The sequence below is a fragment of the Dicentrarchus labrax genome, unplaced genomic scaffold, assembly GCF_905237075.1.
Source record: "Dicentrarchus labrax unplaced genomic scaffold, dlabrax2021, whole genome shotgun sequence".
In the NCBI taxonomy this organism is placed as follows: domain Eukaryota; kingdom Metazoa; phylum Chordata; class Actinopteri; family Moronidae; genus Dicentrarchus; species Dicentrarchus labrax.
In genome coordinates, this window is record NW_026136708.1 from 5,359,955 (window position 1) to 5,373,690 (window position 13,736).

General features: G+C 41.3%; 1 long non-coding RNA gene across 1 annotated transcript; it reads left to right on the top strand.

The window, feature by feature from the left end:
• Positions 1 to 10,951: 10,951 nt before the first annotated feature.
• On the top strand, positions 10,952 to 12,022 carry LOC127368316 (uncharacterized). Its single transcript, XR_007885614.1, has 2 exons — positions 10,952 to 11,099; positions 11,745 to 12,022. It is a non-coding gene; the product is annotated as an uncharacterized LOC127368316 (long non-coding RNA).
• Positions 12,023 to 13,736: the final 1,714 nt, after the last annotated feature.

The window sequence follows — 13,736 nt, forward strand, 5'->3', positions numbered from 1 at the left end:
AAAGAGCTTTTTAAACCTGCGTTCGATTTTGCTTTTGAAAGCATTCAGCTATAATTAATTTGGATTTTGTAATATATTCCTTTTATACTGAACAACCCTGTCCCTTACTTTAACAATCAAGCAGACTGACTTTTTCAGAATAAGGAGACATTTTTTAAAGGTTAGTCCAGTTATTTACAAAGTTGTTTTATTTGTGTAGTTTTGGCCATCGTACTCACCAAGTTAGTGACTGAAGTCTGGGCATGTGCCGGATTTGTGAAAAATAAGAAAAAGATCCCTTTCACTATCTGCACTAGCTAGTCACTAACTTTGTCTGCCGCTTGGTGTTAAGCCTGTCGCTAACAGTGGGTTTATCAGAGCTTTTTTTCAATGAGAAACAGTCTGCTGCTGCTGCTGGGAACAAGGTTACTGAGAGTTTTAACAGTTTAGCTGAGGATGAGCTGAAGGATGCTAGCACTCTATAGAGCTGACATTACGAGCGACCCCCTCACCCACTGTTGATATAAATATATTGATGAGTGCTGCTATAAGGTCAGGGAAAGGTTGTGGCCATGCTTAAGTATTAAAACTTTAAACACTGAACTGAAGCAGAACACTTACAATGATTGACATAACACCAGAATAACCCAGAATGAACTTCATTTATCCCAAAGCTTAACCTGAGCATAGCCATAAAAACCTTTGTCATTCTTTAGTTGCATGAGTGGATATTGTAAGGAAACATGTCTGCCAATGCAATTTAGCTGTAATTGAACATAATTTGTAAACCCGAAAACTGTGTTCAGCGGAAATGTATTCACAGTATTGTTTGCTGTAAGAATCTTTCATGCTGTCTTCCAAAAATTACTTTTTTCTCCAGCCCCAGTAGCAGACATACTGTAGTGATTACTGATTTTAACATGCTGCTCAGTCTCACACAGTAACACACACACATGCACACACACATGCACGCACGCACACACACACACACACACAGACGCACCATCACAGGCAGCGAGATAAGTTGTAGTTAGCCATTCTCCCTCCGTGTGTTGTCAAGGACTGCTTTGGCTATTGATTTCCACTCTTCAATAACTAATGCGTCTCCTAACCTTGGCTACATGTTAAGAGGAGTTTCGCCCATTTAGAGTGGAGAAGGGGAATGAAGCATCAACAACTGATTTGGCACAAACTGCCTCACAGAAGTGATTAAAGCTCCAGATTTCAATGAGCCATTTAGCCCCTTTCTTAGCTTTCGGGTGAAGTGCTCAACGTGAGATTAATTGTTTTTATCTCAGCCAGAGTGCCAGAGATGACTACAACCTTCCTCTCTCTTACTCTGCAGAGGTGGAGACACTCTGTTATAAACCTGTGTGCTAAAGAAGATCACCATAAAGCTGCAGTGGGTCATTTTTATAAAAATAACAATTTGGCATATTTGCTGAAACTTTCACTATATCCTGACAGTTGTACATGAGACAGATAATGTGTGAAAAAATCAGTTCCTCTAGCTCCTCCTAGTGCTCCCAATGGTATTTGTGAGAGTCCACCGCAACCGGAAAGGAAACAACCAATCAGAGCCAAGAAAGATAGAAAGACTGCGTTGGTGTCTTGAAGATAAGTTATTATTGAGTCTTACTCCCAAGGTAGGTTTTTGACACCCTGAGAATGAAACTCATCATCTATTCTAATATCTATTCATACGTATCTTTTTTGGCTCCAAGTGGTTGTTTTTGTTCAGAGGCGGTGGATTCCTGAAGAGCACTAGGAGAAGCCAGAGGAACCAGATTTTTTCACAGATGATCTCTCTCATATAGTCAAAGCAAAATATGTTAGTTATAGTAGTAATTAAGTAATTTTTATAAAGGTTACTTACTGCAGCTTTAAAATTAGCCAAATTTCAATCACAATATTAACATATTATTATGATCTCCTGTATTATACTGTAAAAAAACAGATTTAAATTCCAATTTACTTGGAATGTCTCCTATAAGTAATTACCTGGCACAGTATATACCCATAAAAGAATATTTATTAATCTCAGCTCTTTTCATATTAAATAAAAAAAGAAGGAAAATGAATGCCTACAGTTTCTTAACTGACTAAGAGTAGCGTTGCTGTTTATGTGTGTGAGACAGGCGCAGGTCAGTCGTGTTAATCATGTCCTTTCATTCTTTTTTTTCCCATCTTCATTTCGCACCTCACTTCCCTCTGCCACTCCATTCGCAGGTCAACGGCACTATTGATTTACACCCCTCACCTAATCACTTAGGTAACATTTCCCTGGCGGCTGCTTTTTCCTCCCATGATTCATAGCCAAGCGGTGAAATCTCCCCGTTGCCACTAATTAAGCGTAAGGTCAGCCTTTAATCATCACCTGCTTGTGCAGCGTGAGCAACTGCCCTTGCTGATCCAACGCCTTGCTGAAAAGCTCTGCTGCAAGAAGAGGCATAAAAAAAAAGCATATTTTTACCCGAGCCGAGATGAATGATTATAATTTCAGTCATTTCAGCGGCTTGAAAGACATCCACTTTGTTATTGTAGGGAGCGTGAGAGAAAAAGAAAAGTTCTGAGCAAAGTCTTCCTTGGATATTTTTACGGCTTGATAATTGAAGTTGATGTGCGCAGATGCTTGACTGAATCATCTTTCTGTTTCTTACATTTTACACTCCCACAAGCGTGCACACACACACACACACACACACACACACACACACACTCATATACACACATATCAGCATGCATATTATACTAGCTACCCAGGACCAACTCATTCCAACTGACGTTTATGTGCTATAAGTGCCACTTTGGTCCTATGTGCGATGATTTAACCGCTTTCGACACTAGCCAAGAACCCCTTCTCCCCCTACACTCCGTCTCACACCCAACCACACACACACACACACACACACACACACACACACACATATTGCCCGATCCACACATGGTACTCTTTAATGAGTGACTGTAGGCAGGAGTTTAACCTTTAGCAGTGTGTGTTAAGAGAAAATGAAAGAGTGGCCTTTTTGGAGATATTTTCTATCTTCCTATAGTGGAAGTTCTCTTTTTGCTTTCTCCGCTCCACAGGGGGGTCAGAGGTCAGCGGTGGCTGCGGAGGAGATTATTGTTGTTGGGGATTATTGTCACTCATGGGATTTCTAATAAAAGCACTGTCTTCCTACTTAACGTAAAGCTCATGTAAGGCCACTCTAGCACGTCTTTACCTCCAAAATAGAGCTCATTTCACCCATGCAAGCAATCAATAACCCACACAACCATACGTGTATGACATCTACGCAAACAGCTTGCTTCTTCATTAAGAATCCAAGCAGTGTGATACTTCCTTTCAGATGGATTCATGTGCCATTTGGGATGTTATACTCTGTCATTTGTCATACATTACATTTGCAATTGCTGTTATTTACATATTAGCATGCCTGGGAGTCTCTCCTTGATAAATTGAAGCCAAAGTAGGAAAGCTAGGCACTTGGAGGATGCTTCATTTTTCATTATTCTCAAAGCTTTGCATTCGGAGCTTTAAAAATTCATAGCATATCCAGCTGTTCGAATCAAGCAAAAATGCTTTTCTCAAAGCTAGGTCTCCTTCAAAGGCTAATGAGTTCATGGAGTTTGGTCACAAATCTTAGTTCACTTCACACTTTGCTCTCAGGAGATCAAATATGGTGCTTTATGGAGGAACATTGCACGAAGGGAGCATTTACCGGCCACTGGCCATCACAGTCGATACCTGATGTGCCAGAACAAAAATTGTCCACCAGCGTCCAGGGTGATGTATGCCTGTGCAGAGGATAATTGCAACAGGCACAGGGAGATGGTTGTAGTGCACGGCGGCAGCATCCAGCTGACAAGTGAACAGGCAGGCGGGGGAACAGTCGTGGAAGTGGTCCATCCACTGGAGAGAGGACTTGTGATGGATGGGGTGCAGGAATGCCAGACTCCCTCCGAGAGATTGAAAGCAATTCTCTCAGTGCCAAAGTGGCAGAAACAAATGGCTGAGATAGAGGTTGGGTCGCATTGTTATGAACTCCCAGACACTGATGCCTTTCGGGTCGTGCAGCCTCCCTGGGGGTTTTGGGAGAGCTGGCTGACTGGGTAGATGGCTGGCTGGCAACTTCGCTGAGTGCTGGTGGAGGCTTACAGCTCGCCTGTCGAGACACATCAAACCCTCCTAGCAAAGAAGAAGCCCAGACTCAGCCAGTATTAAGTACAATGGATGTCTTCATAATCAAGACCATTTCTTGGCAATAGCTGCGGGGGAATGTTTCATTATTTTTTTTCTTGCAGCAAAAATCTATATTAAAACAGCAGTGTTCACATGTGTTTGTTCTATGATCTCAGGAAGTTGAGCCAATTTTAAACACAAGAACAAGCTCCCCCCTAAAACTAGAAACAGGATAAACAAAACTCCAGTCTCTGAAGGCATCAAATGACTGCGCTTCATTGAAAATTAAGTGAGAATGATTGTGTGGCCACTGTGACGGCACCCATGGGTGACTGTTGGTTGAATATGAGATATGTCTCAATCTCAAGACTGTTCCTGTAGAAACAAACTCTGTCAGGTGTAAAAGCTAAAATTACTCCTCAAAGTAAACTTTTTTATTAAATATCAAACTGCCAGTGGATATCTTTGGTTCTTTGAGATTTACCCATGCTTCCATTTAGGGTTATGATCCGTTTTGGTTCATTGAGCAACACCTGTGGTGACTGGCTGTAACAAGGATGTCTTAATAATACAAGTCCCAGAGATTTCAAATCAAAATACTTTATTGTTCACTGGGGGCAGGAAGCACACTTCGAGCAGTCAGTCTGAAATACAACAAGAAGATGAGCCACTATGAAACTTTATAAATTCCTGTAGCAATACTTCCAAATTAGGTCATTATGTGACATATGCACAAATCGGCAAAGACTGGTTCATGTCCTCCAGATTTCATGTGCATGCATTATTTCATTCATTGAATCCCCTAATCCAGCATGGAAATGGTGGACTGCGCCACAATATATCTAGTGTATACTGTATATAAATAGGTAAATAATTCATGTAAATACATTTATTGGATATAGCAGAATAAATGCCAACCATTTGGTTTTAGTGTTTGGTTTGTCCATTCTGGGCTACTGTAGAAACTAAAAACAAAAACAATTTTTCTCAGGTGATTATACACAAATGAAAACAACATTTTAAAATCCATTTCTGCGAATAGATCCTCCGAAATGTTACACACTGGACCTTTAAGAGCTAATACTAAATATGTCTGCTAATTAGCTTCATAAGGACTGTGTGAATGAACAAACACGCAGAACTCTCTCATGTGAAATAGTCAAAACTGTTCATATTTTGACTGAAAATGTGTATTCATGTTCGACCCTGTCAGTCATAGTAAAAAGCTGATTGAGAAAATAAGTTTTCAGGGCCTTTAACAACTATATTCATAAGCATCAATGAAACTGGAATTTCAATCTGCTTTTAGTTGAATTTCCCTTTAATATGATGCAGGATGTTAACCCCACAGGACAAAACAATTCATTATTCCAAAAAATGAAAAATCAGAAATGCGCTGCAACCATTTCCAGGTGATCATCTCTGCAGCATTTCCATATTGGAAACCTATTCTATCAGATTGATTTCCCTGGGAGACTTGTCAGTTCTCATTAATTTTTCAATTTGCAACTGCATCAGTGCAAGCCCACAGCCTTTGTTGAGTCATAAAAAGGCTGTTTTCTTGGCCACTGCCCCGCATGCCAACTGCAAACCTATGATCTGGCTGCCAAATCAACCATGTGATATATTGATACGTTGCAGAATTGTGACAACTTAGCGATAGATAGCGGGCCGCCCGAAAAGATGGACGGAAGGAGGGGGGTCCTCAATTGTTGTCTCTGACATAATTGTGCCCTTTGTTGATTCCATTCCTTGGTGAATGTTTGATTCTGTTCAAAAGTCTGACCCCATTTCTTCCTTGTCTTTCTTGTTCTCAAAGACGGACAGGCTCAAGACAGCCTTTGTCTTGATGTATTAATTACATGGCTCTTCTTCCTCCACCAACATGAACCAAAGGGGGAAAGATGGGGGCTGTTTCTTGGAGCATGGGGAGCAGTTCCGTCCTCCTCCTCTCATCTCAGCGGCAGAAGGTGCTGCAGATTAGGTGTCAGATGATATTTAATGTGAAGAGGGCCTGTCTCTTTCCCTGACATCCTCTCCTGGGTGCACTGCTGCACGACACCGATACTCCACTGCTCTCAATCCAGGTCTCATCAAATGGCACTCAAGTCAGAGGCAGAGAGAGAAAGGGAACATATGGCAAGGAGGAAGAACAAAGATAGCGAGGAATGGAGAAAAGAGGCTGAAGAGAGGAGGAGATGTGAGATGGGGAAGAGAAGTCATTAACAGAAAGTGAAAGAGAGAAAAAGTAAAAGTGGGTACAGGGGGACGTGAAGGGGATGTGTGCAGAGATGGCAGGCCAGGAAAGGGCAAGAGATGGAAGCATAAAAAGAAGAGATGGAGGGAGAGAAATAAAGAATCCCAGTTTTTCTGTAAAAAAAAAAAAAAAACACAGTAAGCTCAGGCTGCCTGCTGATGCCTACAGTAGCCGAATGGTTGTGACAGTGTGGAAGATAAGAGAATGAGAAGGGGATGGCCATGGAAGAACTGTGAAATACCCTGGGATGAAATACCTACCCTTAGAGAGAAAACAGGAATGAAAAAAGCTGTGGGCCTCCTCAGATGTCCTCCCTGGATGGGAATGGCAAGAGGACTGGGGCTGCAAGAAAGCGTGACAGGATGCAGGCCCGCAGGTCGTCGAATCAATTTAAATGGTATTGCTCTGCTCCTCCCTTTTCTACTTTTCCTCCTACTCCACCTCCTTTTTCATCTTCCACTCTTTCAGCCTTGCAGCCTCTCTCTTCCTCTCCCTCTCTCCTTTGCTTATTCTACTGTTTTGTAAAGCACTGGAGGAGAGGGAGAGAATACTCAGTGGTAGCAAGGAGTACATCTTTGCTTTAAATGGTGACTTTACTGCTCTTAACACATCTGAATGCTCTTTCTTTATGCATCAATTCTGTTTCAAGAAGGGCTAGCAACACACACTGGTAAAGTAGGTTGTGACGTTTCTCCCTCTCTGACTTCTCAGTTTTAATTTTTTTTTTGCTCCAGGTGGGGGAATATTTTGAGGTATAGAGTGCTATTCCAAGACATTGTGTGATGCCAAAGTTTCACTTAAAGCATTGGTTTGTATCAGTTCTTTGTATCAGCTGGTATTTGTAGTTTAGTTGGTGTTGACAGTGAAAAAGGAAATATCAGCACCTGCCTGCACTGACAAACTGTGACGGCTGCAGTCATATTGTAACTATAGCCTATCCATAAGGCTGCTGTATAAGAGCTAAGAAGTATAACTGATCCTTAATTGATAGTTATGGATTGGACACAAACTGTGGGTTGTTTTCCTGGGGACCTATAGCGGTGTAAATGTACTGTTAGTATAGGCTATATGAAATATATAACATTTTTCAGACATTATTCCCAGATGAGGAATCATGCATTTGATGATCATCCTGTGACATTTTATTTACAGCCATGGGTTAGAAATTCTATTTACAGGATATCTATAAAACTACTCACCGAATTCTTTTAAACTTCACTTGTTATTTGAGACTTACCTTTAGTAAAAAAGTACAAACATTAGCAAGTCTCAAAGTACAACTGATGCTGATGAGAATGAACTCAAATGCTAACGATTTGGTTCCCCCAGTTTCAGACTGCAGTACCACTGTCTGGAAATATGAACAGCTGTACACATCCATTAGTTATGATTACATTACTTATGAGCAAAAACCATTAAGTCCACACATTTTGTCACAGACATTAAGCGAGTGCATCAACACCAGATATAGCAAACCAGCTAGTAAGCCAGTCCAACATTTACTCTTTTCCGAGTCTCATTTTCTCTTCTTAGCTTCCTCCTCCTCTGCTATTAGCTATGTCCATAGAAGCTGGTTACATTGACCGCTCGGGTCTAACACAACCCGAGCCACTCTCCGTCAGCGTTCCTCCCCCCGTCCCAGGCCGGAAAACTTGTCCCGTGTCCCAAAACTCCAGACCTGCCAGTGTAAAACGACAGAGAAGCTGTTAATTTGGTAGAATAGTTACATAATGTTGCTTTAAACCGTCTGTTTGACCGTTCACATGCTAACTTTAGCAGTTTAGCATCCATTAACATGATGCTGATATGCTAAATGTAGCATAAATGCATACTAACTACAGGCATGCTAATGTGCTAAAGGATGTCTAATGAGCCTTATCTGACAGCTACTAGCATGGCCACAGTGTTTTTGTACTGATATGTTTCTCTTGTAATATTCTATTTAACTAAATATATTGCAGAATTAGAATCATCCATGAGAGCTCAGAAACTCTCATTACACCTGTAATTGATTTGTGTGTAGAAATCAGTACACAGTGCATTATAACTTTGTGAATAATGAATTCTAGAACTTCCAAAGCAGACCAAAAAAAAAAAAATCCTGAAACTGCATGTCACGGTACAAGAGATTAGACTTTGTCAGAGTCCTGCAACGTGTGCCACACTCACCCAGGCTAGAGATTTTGCTCAGGGGAATAACACCTTTGGCGTTACAAGTGATCTGGCAGATGGTCAACTCTGATTGAATTCTCCCCCCATCTCTTTCCTCCCTCCACAAGCTTCATTGCACGGCTCACATCTTGGCCAGTACTGTCCTTTGTGTCCCTCGTGGGTGGAAAAGCAAAGGCTAGCTGATCTACACACACGCCCATGCCCAGCAACTCCCTGCGGTTTTGGGCACTGTCCTGAATCGAAAGAATAAAATCTTTGGACTTGATCACCTTTATTCCCTCTGACAAATGGCCTCAGACAGCCCTCTCTCTTTCTCTGGAACGCCACTGCATTGAAGTAAAACAAAGGAGAAAGGTAGAGAAAGGTATTTCATGGGTTCATTTTCTGAACCAGAAAGGATTTGTCCTGATTTTATATCTCTGTGTATCTCTGTTTGTCAGCCACGTTGCATTCCTGGTGTTTTCAATGCATCAGAATGTGGCTGTTTCTTCATGCTTATATAGGTGCTTGTGTGTGTGTGTGTGTGTGTGTTTGTGAGTGCACGTTGACGTGTATGTGCACTGGCATCAAGAGCTAGAGTCTGCCAGCGGGGCGTAGCCCTGTCTGTCCATCTGTCAAGCCTGGAGAGGTCCCACTCTGCGACTCCTGTGGCTGTCAGGGCACTTTGCCCTCCACAGTGTGTTGCTCTCCTCCCATCCCTCCCTCTCTCTCTTCTTCCTCCCCTCCCCCCTCCTTCCACCTCTCCTCCTCCTCACAGCTGCCTCCTCAGCTGTGTCCACTGGCCAATGGCCCACTCCTTGGAGCATGTCCTGTTTATCTCACACAGTCCGAGCAGCAATCACACCCACGCGCTAACACACAAGATGCACGCGAGTACTGTACGAGTGCCGACACACTTTAATGGGTGTACACTTAAAATGAAGTCACACACACACGTGCAACCACGCTTTGCACTGTCCCATTTAAGAGATGTAGTTTTTTATCTTTGCACATCTGCTGTTTACATCTGTGTGAGCCCATTCAGCAAATGTGACAGTTACAAACAATACTCACCTTGCTAGTTGCAGGTATATTCTACTTGAAAGCAAATAACTATACCTGAAATACTGCCACTGAACAAGACATCAATCTTCTTCTTGCTCGATATAATTTCTGATCCTGCTCTATGACCACTGTAGTTCATGCAAAGCACAGGATTCTAATTTGGCACTCAAGGCCGCGCAAGAGCTTTGTTAACCTTAACCTATCTCCACTCAGGCACAGAGTCTTCAAATTTTAATCTTCTCTGAGTGTCAGTCATATATTTTCTTATTGACCTCTAGCGATATCTAGCCTCCACTAGTTTCATCTTCAGATGTTGCTGCCTCAATCAATGGTGAAAAGTAACTATAAGTACATTTACCCGAGAACCTACGTAACTACAATTTTGGTGTACTTCATTTGAGTATTTTCATTTTCTGATACTATATGCATCTGCTACTAGGGATGTCCCGATCTGAACTCAACGATCGGTATTGGAGCCAATCAAGGCATTTTTTAACTGATTGGTATCGGTTATGTTGAGCTTTATTGACCCGATCTTTTGTTTTAGGTCAGCCGTCACACAGCTGTTTTTACTCATGAAGCTTTAATTTACGGTGCAACCATCGTCAACTCTCTCGCTCTTTCTTTCCTCCACAGTGCTCTGTGTGTGCGTGTGTGAGAGAGAGCCCCTCCCGCTGCCAAGTTTCACCACGGCACAACCAAAAACAATAAGAGTAATTAATGAATGTAATCTGCGCAAAAGATGTAGAGACAACAGAAATATGGAAAACCAAACCCTGGGTCTTGATGAGGACAAGTTTTTTCGAAATTTCGCTGCCACCGTAGTTTCTCCTAAGTGCATGTTCACAAGGTTGCGCATGCATGATGCATAGACACACAATTGCAAAGTGTCCAGAAACTCAGCATAATCCACAGACCTGTTTTCATTGGAACTACTACTTACCAAAAATAGTCCCTATGAAGACTGCTCACAGCAAGATATGTGGAAACATTGGAAATTGGCAGATTAGTGAAAACAAATGCAACTATGCATTTCACTGGCATTCTTCTTATTTAGTTTAGCAAAGTTAAATGTAAGACTCATTGTTTAAGTGCCATTTAGTGCTGTGTAATTGCTGTGCTTTATAACGTAATGAGATGTTTCATCAGTTGGAAAAACAGCATATTTAAAATATTGATTTCAACAGTTTCAATGAGGCATGTGCATCCATTTGAGCGCATATTACTGTAATTATCATTGGCAAAGAAAGACTCAAAAGTATGAACACACAAGCCAAAGGATCACAGAATAAGGGAGAAAAGCTCTGCAACGGAAGAGTGGGCACCCATAATAGATTTAATAAAGGTAGACTGACTCTGTCTTGCTCTTTCCCTCTGTATGTAGAAAGCACATCTCCTCCACAACCCCAAGTAAGGAGAGCTGAGCCGTGGGCCAGGAGGAGACTCGCTGCATTCATCTCCAAGGTAAACAAACACCAAGTGGAAAAAACCAGGGATAATATATGGACTAACTTGCCTTAAGCATTCTTATCATTACAATAACACTGTTTCCCATGGTTAGAAATCTGTGGCCCAAGCTGTGTTGCTCTGCTTAAATGAAATTTATTTCAGGGTGGAGATGCAGAGAAATGCAGTTAGGGGAAGTACACCAGCCAAATTTAACATGTAATAAATTACACACATATTCTTCGCTCAGCTTGCTTTGATTAGCAGCCTTGGCAAATATATCACATTTTCCAGCAGTGGCCAAATGGAAGACCAGTTAGTGCACTGACACGATCTCACTCCCAGTGTGTTAGGAAAGCACTTTGTTAAGCTAGACTTTCCTTTGTGACTAATGCATGATGACAGGAAATTAGAATGCATGAAAACAAATTCCAATCCACAACTTTAATCTCAGTAAATGCGTCAGTAACTAGGAGCGTTCTGTGTATTTGAGATGCATTCCTTTAATTAAGAAATTTATTGACTTCTCTATGCACAGCGGCAGCCAAAACTGGGCTGGGGCTGGTGTTTTCGGGAATGATAGCAGGCTTTGAAATGCTACACTGGCTCGTTGAGATTCGCCAATCACGCTGACTTCTTCCTGACTCTGTTTCCCGACCGCAGCGTGATCATGAATCTGAGCCGGAAAATGCTGCTGGATTTGGCAGATGAAGAACTTTGAAATTGAGTTTGACAGTGTTGGAGTAGCAGTGAGTGATACTTAATACCGCACAGAGGAAGGAGAGGATAGAAGACGAGGTGAGTGATGCTGCGGATCTGGACTGTTTGTGCCTCCATGCTGGGAGGGATTTCTGCCAAATACAAATAAACACAAAGCGGAACGCACTGTGCACACATCATACATACACACACACACACACACACACACACACACACATACATATACTATATACACAGGAATGGATGGATTACTGCATAGGCCTACTGTGCACAGGCCCCAAAGAGTGAAGGGGGCCCAACCCAGCCCAGTTTGAAGTGACTGTTATTTACATGTCTTGTTGGAAAGAATAAAAGCTCAATCAAAAATATGGATCTCCAGATGACATTCTATTTGTTCACTTTGTCTGACAATTCTTTGGCTACAGTATCTTTACATTAAAATCAATAATGCAGTTTAAATATGTCTGACAGCAGAATAGCTCTGCTTTGAAAACTTGTATCACTGGTTTCATTAGAAAGTCTTCTGCAATATTGTGTATATTATGCTATAGTTGGTTTACAACCTGGAGGTCAGGACTCATCTAAGGGGCCACAAGATAAATCTTAAGGGGTCACAAGATGATAAACAGGACAAGCAGAAACATTTATTTCTACACAATCTTGTCCTTGTTCTAGATTTCTTTATTCAATTCTTTCCTGAAAAATCATTGAATGTGTACAGAAAATGCAGCATTGCAGGGATGCACCAACATTTTTGTGTGCATGATTTCATTTTACGATCCACCCATCCACCAGCTGTGCATTAGACAACACTCACTTTGGCTTATGGATGGCAATGCCAGTGTGATGGATGGTCAGTCCACCATTTTAGTCTAAACAGAAATATCTCATCAACTGATAGATGGACTGGTGTGAAATCTTGGACAGACATTTGTATTCTGCTTGACTTGGAGGTGAGCCTGTGACGTTTCCTGTGGCGCAGGGGTTTTCAAAGTCTGATACCATGAGAAATCATACAAAGAAGGATATAATGATGTCATGGAGTCAATAAATTAGCTTTTTTTAAAATGGCACCATCATGCTCAATTACCTGTCAGCAGTTCCTATTTGCAATGTGCCAATGGATGTACAGACAGCTGTCACAGGATTACTTTGATGCTGAAGAAAACTTAAAAACGTGATTGTCAGGCATGGTCTGGATTTAAAAAAAAAAATTCCTGAGCAGATTTATTCACATCTATTCGCAATGGACATCGGATGTTATGATATTCTCTGTTCCTTGGAAAGTGTAAGTCACACTGAATCTAAAAGCATGTCTCTTTGGTAAGATTAGTCACTTGACTCTGAGAAGGAGTTCACATTTTGAACAAAATATCATCATGTTGGCATTGTCATTGTGAGCATTTGGTAAGTACAGCCTCTCAAGGCCACTGGCATGGCTCCAGACTCTAAGCCCTCCTTATTTTGTAAATTAGTGAACATAAAATTATTCAGATGAAATGTTCTGAAAAAGAAGACAAAGCTTTGTTAAAAGAGGTTAAAAGTAAAAAAAAAAATAAACAAAATACTGAACTTCAGTTGTGGTTCTCAAGCAACAGCGGCATTTTAGAGTAACTGTTAACAAGCAAATTGATGGTTGTCTCATGATCTATCCTTGTACAAAGGCATGCTTTTATATGTAAGCACACATAGAGAAAATAATCACTCACTGATCAAACTGAAATCAGCCGCTGCTTATAATCTCTCACACACACACACACACACACACACACGAGGCCCAGATAGGATGAGTTCATATGAAACACTGCACGTACTAAAAAAAAAAAAAAAGAACAACACAGAATTAATTAAACATCGAGCAGAGTGTAAAAAATGCCAAGTTCTACCTTTTAGCTCAAAGTGAATGCATTTTTTTTTTTCACTCAGCTGCTAATT